The sequence below is a fragment of the Lygodium microphyllum genome, chromosome 21 (assembly GCF_053477565.2).
Source record: "Lygodium microphyllum isolate KBCC chromosome 21, Lygodium_microphyllum_v1.1.10, whole genome shotgun sequence".
NCBI classification, from domain to species: Eukaryota; Viridiplantae; Streptophyta; class Polypodiopsida; order Schizaeales; family Lygodiaceae; genus Lygodium; species Lygodium microphyllum.
This window is the reverse complement of record NC_141155.1, coordinates 101,009,180-101,016,722: the sequence shown is the minus strand read 5'-3', so window position 1 is coordinate 101,016,722 and position 7,543 is coordinate 101,009,180. Positions and strand designations below refer to the sequence as shown.

General features: G+C 39.5%; 1 pseudogene; it reads right to left on the bottom strand.

Moving 5' to 3' along the window:
• Positions 1 to 2,478: 2,478 nt before the first annotated feature.
• Positions 2,479 to 6,737, bottom strand: LOC148018357 (V-type proton ATPase subunit a3 pseudogene; annotated as a pseudogene).
• Between the last annotated feature and the right edge of the window lie 806 nt (positions 6,738 to 7,543).

The following is a 7,543-nucleotide window of genomic DNA, read 5'->3' as shown; positions in this document are numbered from 1 at the left end:
CATAGGCTTCGTGCAATCCTCAAGAAGCTCTCCTAATTCTTCCTAAAGAGCAGGATCTACAGCTTGCAAGAAAAGCTCAACTTTCTCAACATCGAATGCTCTTCGTTCAATAGCATCAAGTTGACTATACCTCTCTTCAAATTCTTGTATCAATTCTGAAGCAGCTAAGCCTTTGTTTGGCATGTAGACCCACTCTTGGAATGACGCCGTGTAGTGGCCATGTAGCCATCCCAAAGTCCTCAAGAAAATACTCCTCTTTCAGGGCCTTCTTAAAATCTTGCCAATGCAAATTTTGAAGGAAAAAATCAGTCACTTTTTACCCTCAAGGTGGGTGTGACAAGGTAAAGAAAATATTTACTCATAAGTCATGTCGGTACTCCAAAAAATCCCATCTTAATCTCATACATCTTCAAATAAGCGGATACATTACAGCCATCAAATAGCTTCTTTTCATTTTCAACTGCTTCAATCACCTAAGTCGCGCTAATTGCATTCTCTTGCTTCGAATATAGTTGCCTTTGCTGAGACAACTGTTGTTGATGTAACTACTGCTGCTGTTGCATATAAAATTGTGTCTACTAATTTTGAAGCTGCATATACATAGACATATTCTACAAAATCTGCTTTAAATCATCCGTTGAAGTACTTCAAGTAGAAGTCAATGATGGATCGAAGTAGAGGGCAAAGTAGGAATCGTAGAAGAGGCTGAAATTGATACTGAAGTATCTCCCATCCTGAAATTTTTTTAAATGCAATGCTTTCACGTTGGGTTCACCAAAGATGTCAAAGGGTTTTCGAAAGCAAAGTCGTGACCACAGAGGTTCTTGAGAAATTCCAAGATAGAAGATCAATCAAGCGAGATCAGACTATGCAGTAGTAAACTCCAGACTCTTCATATTGAATGCAAAGATTTTTTATTTAACATGCATCTAAGAGATTTCCCAAAAGAAGAAGACCACTTCTAGTCTGCGCAGTGAAGCTTAGTCTCAATTAAAGCTTCGAACAATGAGTCTTGCTAAGAAGATGCTTAGGTGTGTCCAAGACCATGCATATGCATAATGTCAAAGTGATGTAATGAACAAGAAGAAGCCTGTTCAATAAGCCTGTTGTTCACAACCTGAAGAGCTATTGAATCCAAGCACCACCGGTTCCAATAATCAAAGAATAACTGATATCTACATATCACGATCATGCCAATTCCCTTGTTGCTGAGTACAGAAAGGCAAGGACGAAAATTAAAGGAATGCTAGTGTGAGCTTGCAAAAGGTCTGTTAGTGATGTATCTCGTTCTCGGGTCCATAACAATGCCCTTTTTACCATTCACCTCAAGATCATGCTAGAAAATGAAGTCTGGGATTGTGAGCTACTCCCTGGGCACATACTTGAACAATTGAAGGAGTCTTTCCACATAAACCACCATTCTCTAAACCTTTGAACACCATATTGGGGAATATGGGAATTTCCCATAAGTTTGGGACACGTGATCAAATCTTTGGATTTGTCATAACTTGAACACTATAACTTTAAATTGAGCGCTCTATAGCTCAATAGATTCCACTTTTCAAGCACTTTCGAATGATAGGTCACATCATATGGTTTTGAGAAACTTATGGGCATGTTATCCAGGTGCCACCTTTTTAGTATTCAAAAAATGGGAATTGGGAGATTTCCAGACTTACTAATATTGTGTTTCTGGCTCTACAAACAGCTGTAATCCCAGAACTGTGGCCTTCAAACTTGCTGTAGGATGGAGAACATAAATTGCAAGCAAATTCTTTCTATGTTTACGGCCCAATATTTGTTGAAGTCACTTCATCTAGCCTAGATCTGGCTGCATTTGTAATGCTATCACAGAGTGGAAATATACAATTATGTAAGGCCTTTGCATCAACGGCTCAAACTCCTTCTCGTTTCTTTTTTATAGACTTAATTGCAGTTTGCATCACAGCTCATAAAGGATCCCTTTCAACCTATCTAACAACAGTCTTTGTAGACTTTCTTTGTAATTTTCTCTGCCTCCAAGCCCACTAAATTATCATTCAAATCCTTTACTTTGTCAATTTGCTTCATGTCAATGGATACTAAAATTGCCTTAGAATATTCTTAATCTGGCTCTGTAGCTGCTGCAACAGTGGCCTCGATCACATCAAGTCCCTTGACTTTTGTAGAGCTTTTCTTCTCATTGGAGTTTTTCAGATGTCTGTCCACTTCTGTGACTGTTCATGACTCCCCAACCTGCTTTCTTGGCCATCTTCACTACTTCAATGCTCTCAGTTTTTACTGAATTGATTTGGTTCACCTTTAAAAAAAAGTGCATTCTAAATGTATTTGGCAAGCCTCTCAGATTTGCATGGAGCACCAGTCTTGATTTGACCTGTTGCTAGACCAACAGCTAAATTTGCAATGAATGTGTCTTCTGTCTCTCCTCGAGCTTAGAGGATGAGGACCCCCCCTTTTTTCCTACAACACGCCACTTTTTCATATAGAAAAGCGGCCCCTCAAAATAGCAGCAGATTTTCGACTCCCATGCGCGGCTTGTTTGAAGAATAGATTGCCACGTCTTGCACAAAATAGAATCCGCTTGAAGGCTGCAGCCTTAGATTTGGCCACTAAACCAGTTATGCATCCTAGCCTTGCTTGTTTTAATGGCTCCGTTTGCATTTCCTGTTCTAAAAGTAGAGGACTATCCATGGATACTTCCCCAGAAAATGAAGAGGACTCTAGTAACTCTCGCTGCTGCGCAGTTGCATTACTACGGGCGAGAGAAAAAAAACATGCCAGCCTTTTGTAGCACCAGTTGATATTCCAAAAGTTCACTGTAGGTGCGCAGCAATCTGTCACTCATTGTTGGAGTTAATCTCTAGAAGCTATGTTTCGAGTTCACTCAACTTCACCTCCAATTCATCTAGATCCACGTCTTTCCGTGCTGCTGATCAAGATACAGCACGTATGCTAGCTTTTGCCATTTGGTCTTTCAAAAAACGTAACTTTCATTGCATTTCTCCACATCCTTTGACCTGATTGGCATAGGTTCTCGTTGGAACGGACTCTTGTCTGAATTTAAATCTTTGAATGGAAGCAAGCCCAGCTCCCCCAAATAAGAGACAGTTTCATGTGTAGATTCCAAGGGAATAAATAATTATCTGGTAGGTTTCCATACTTGGCATACATGCCAACTAGAGCATTACAGATAAGTTCATCTTGCTCCAACCCCCTCTCCACTATACTACCCACGCAAAACAAAATGCAAACACAACGACTAAGTATGTACAAAGTAACAAATGTCACACACACAAACTTTTTGGTGGATTCTAGACCTCAGATACGCAGCAGCACGACAGTGCTCTATAGCTCAATAGATTCCATTTTTCAAGCACTTTCCAATGATAGGTCACATCATATGGTTTTGAGAAAATTATTGGCATGTTATCTGGGTGCCACCTTTATAGTACTCAAAAAATGGGAATTGGGAGATTTCCAAACTCACTAACATTGTGTTTTTGAGTATTTGAGATGCGATTTATCCTTTTCAATGATGTATTCTAGCACCACAAGGTAGGGCACCTAATGTATCTCTTGTGAGAATTAAGACAAGCATCTATCAATTTGAAAATACATTACTTACGACCAATACCGCAATTGGATTGATAGTGATGCCTTCGCCTGAAGCTCTGTTGCTAGTTGTAGGATTGTCATCTGCACGCGACATTCTTTGCTTGGAGGCCATCGACCACAAGTAGACTCAAGAGATTAAGAAGGTGGAATAGATTCGAGATGGGAGAGCGAAAGAGAAGATGGTTAAATCAAGGATCGAGATAGAGGAAAATTGTGCAGCCTCTCGGGTTAACTCTTCTCTCTCTCTCTCTCTCTCTCTGAAGCTCTCAAGCTCTCTCTCACAATCTCTTGGAGGGGTATACTCTATTTCTCCCTCTCTCTTGTAGCCTTTCAGAGTCTCCTTATGCTCCCTTGTGCCTCCCCATGCCTCATATTTATAATAAATTAGCAAGGAGGGGATAACTCTGAGAACAAGAGTGGAGGGGCTCTTAGAAGACTCAATGATCTGATGCTCCGATCATAAATCTGATGGTTGCATTAGCTCCAAAAGGGGGGTAAAACTCCAAGACACTTCCTTAGAAATCTCTTAGTTCACTCCTTCTTCTTTTCTCTTTTTGAAGTGCTGTCTACTGCCTATAGACTATGATCGCGGCACGCACAATTTCGCCAGTCACTTTTCTTTATTTCTCTTTTTATAAAATCTCCAAAACTAACTAAAACATCACTTGTCTTTTCTTTTAAATGACTTTTAGTTCTATCTTTTTAGGATAATATCTAAAATATAATAGTTTTTTTTGCCCCCCCCCAAGAATCTAATATTTTTGGACCATTCATACTATACACATTAATACTAGTGATTAATATGGCTTATAAGTCCCATTCACATTGTACTTTTCGTGAAGGGTGGCTACGGTCCTTATCAATCCGAGAAAAAATTTAGATTTATGACTCTCAAAATTTTTAAATATATTTTTAATTGAATGAAAATTATTAGCTATTAATGGTAGTCAGTTTTTACCTTAGTTAGTCTTTAGTTAGTAGTCTTACTAACTTATTAATTGACTAACTAACCAACTAACTTTTATTGTGTGGAAATATTACATCCTCCCCCCCTTAAAGAAATCAAGATGTCCTCATCTCGAGAGAAACTGGGGAAGACAGCACTAATGGGGCTTATGACCTGTGGGTTAAGACCCTCCATGCATCCACTGTGCTACTCTTAATGTTTCAAGTAGTGCACTCATATTATTCGAATTAACCATATATACAAGAGTAGGATTTATTCTCAATTGTGTCACATCTCGATTAAGCTTCTAGGAATTTTAGTCCTCCTAATAAGGTTTAGTGGGCTCTAGATCTGCGTCTTCATCTGATTCGTCTATATATCCATAGATTGCACCTGTGTAGCTTCATTTTCTTAGAGGCTTAATTTCTTCTGGACTTAGATCAGGGTAGTCTGCTTGGATGTGTCCTAACTCATTACAATGGAAACATTGATGGTAGGGACATCTCCTACGGATGTGCCCTATCTCTCCGCACGTATGGCATCTCTTATCCTGATCTCCATAGTCATCTTTGCTACAATTGCCCAATTTAAGTTCTTGGACGATTGGATTCGCTCAAAGTAATGCATCTTGCAAGTCTGTTGGATGCATTGCTTCAGGACAGTGGTTCAGAGGAGTGTTCAGGCCATGGCAAAACTTGGATACTTGCTGTGCAATATCCATAGGTGGCGCATATTTTAGTAGGATTACAAACTTTGAGTAGTAAGCTTCTAGTGTTAATTCCAGCTGCATGAGCTTAAAGAATTCATTCATCTTCAAGGTCTGGTAGGTTGGTGGAAGGTATCATCCACGTACAGTATCTCTCAACTAAGTCCACGTAACAACGGCTTAAAAAATACCTTGATCTTTGCACCATTGCTTCCATCATAACCGAGCCTGGCCAACTAACTTCAATTTTCCAATCATTGCTTGACTCATGGAGGCAATACTCGAAGCAAAGAAATAGTCATCCATCGTCTCGATCCATATCTTCGCTTCTACTGCGACGTCTAACCCTTCTCCATCAAACTCGGGTGCCTTAGTTTACTTGAGAAGAAATTTCTTCTCTTGCATGTCAACATTTGTGGGTGTAGAAGGTGCCTGACAATCAAGCCATACCACTCAGGTTATTTCTGTTTAGGATATGTCTATGAACCGAACATTAATCAATCATGTATCATCATGAAGTTTCACTCTGATACCAACTGTAACGTGTCTGCTTGTCCACTTGTGGGACACGTCTTAGCAGCTCATCGGGAGGGGAGTCTAGAAATGTAAGAAGCTGGGAATAGTTAGAATGTTAATAATATGCCATGTCACATAGACACTGGTATATAAGGAGAGAAGTTGTAATTTTTCACATCTTTTGACATATCAATACATTTACAATCTTTCTCTCCCTTCTTGTTCCAAGCTTCCATGGCTTCTTCATCTTTCCTGTCTTTCTCTCTCCAATTCTAGTCTTTCTCTCTCCTCGTCACTCTATTTCTCTCCCTTCCTGCAGTCTTTCTCTCTCTTGCAGTATTTCTCTCTCCTCTTTCTCTCTCCTCTTTCTCTCTCCCTAGTTCTCTCTTTGACAAGTGGTATCAGAGCTTCAGTCTTTGATCCATTATTTTCTTCCATTTTCACTCCTATTTTCCTATTTCAAAACCAATTTCAGACAAAAATGGTACAAGACAGTGACTAGTGGAGTGCTGCAGGACAACTACAGTTAGTAAATGGCTACATCTAGAGATATCCAAGGTCAGATATGGCGGGTAAAGGCTTAAATGGCTAGACGTCATCAAATTTCATGCAAGAATGGAGGTAACTAGGGTAAAGAATGGTTAACCGGGCTTAGTTAGAGACTAAACTACAGTTACTTTTCAAAAGAGAGCTTCTCTTCTCTCTCCTTCAAGCTTTTGACTGAAGCTTTCATGGTGGATGCCAAGGTTTTCACAAATATCTCTTTCTATGCTGAACATTTCACTGCCAAACCATGGGGCAAGGATTCTTTGTGTTCTAAGCTACAAGAGGAATACCAGGCTTGAGGATTACTGAGGAATATTGGCCAGGAAGCAGCCCGAAAAATGCGCTGAAAAATGCGCTGAATTCCCTGCTCTCTCCTCCCTGCTCAGCCTGCTCCACATTCTCAGTCATTGATCTCAGCTCTTAAAGGACTTATCAAGCACTTGATTGGCAACAATCTTCAGCCTCTGAAGCATCCTGATCAGTCATTCTCTTGCTCAAACCCTAATACACAGCAGGGCAACCATAGCCACAGACATGGAAGCTCAAATTTCTCAAAATTTTGGACTTCCCCGACCTTCAAGGCTTCTCTAAAGCTGAATACAAGCTGGATAGACTTCAAGATTGAAGACATTGAAGAGATTTCAGCCCGTGCATGTTAGTGAAGCTCAAATGGAAGGATTATTTTGGGGCTTTTCATCAGGGAGCTTGAATCTTTGAAGTTCAAGTGTTCAAGCAAGGCTAGAGTATTGATCTTTCAAGGATTTCATCATATTGAAGCATGTATGGACTGATTTCATGGAGATTTCAAGCTTTATGTTGGATTTATGGTGGATTATGAAGAACTCTTGCATCAACCGGGTTAAAGCTGATATCCATCATCATTTTCAAGCTTAATGGAGCTATTTTCTTTTGCTAATCTCTGAAATCTCTCAATAATCCTATTGCTAATGGCTTTTCCACTTGTTGATGAGAGGTTATTGATCAATTAATTCACTGGATTGATCAATAGATCAGAGAATAGTATTAATTTTCTTCAATCTTAGCCTATTTCATTGAATTCTTTTTTATTCAAAACCATTACTCATCTTAGGTAACATTTGATCAGCTTGATGCATAACCTTGGTCTGTTTTGTTGAAATTTTTCTCACCCAAGCTGAAATATTGTAAAAGGGTAAGTACTAGCAATCAGTCAGTCACTGAATTGCATAGGTAAA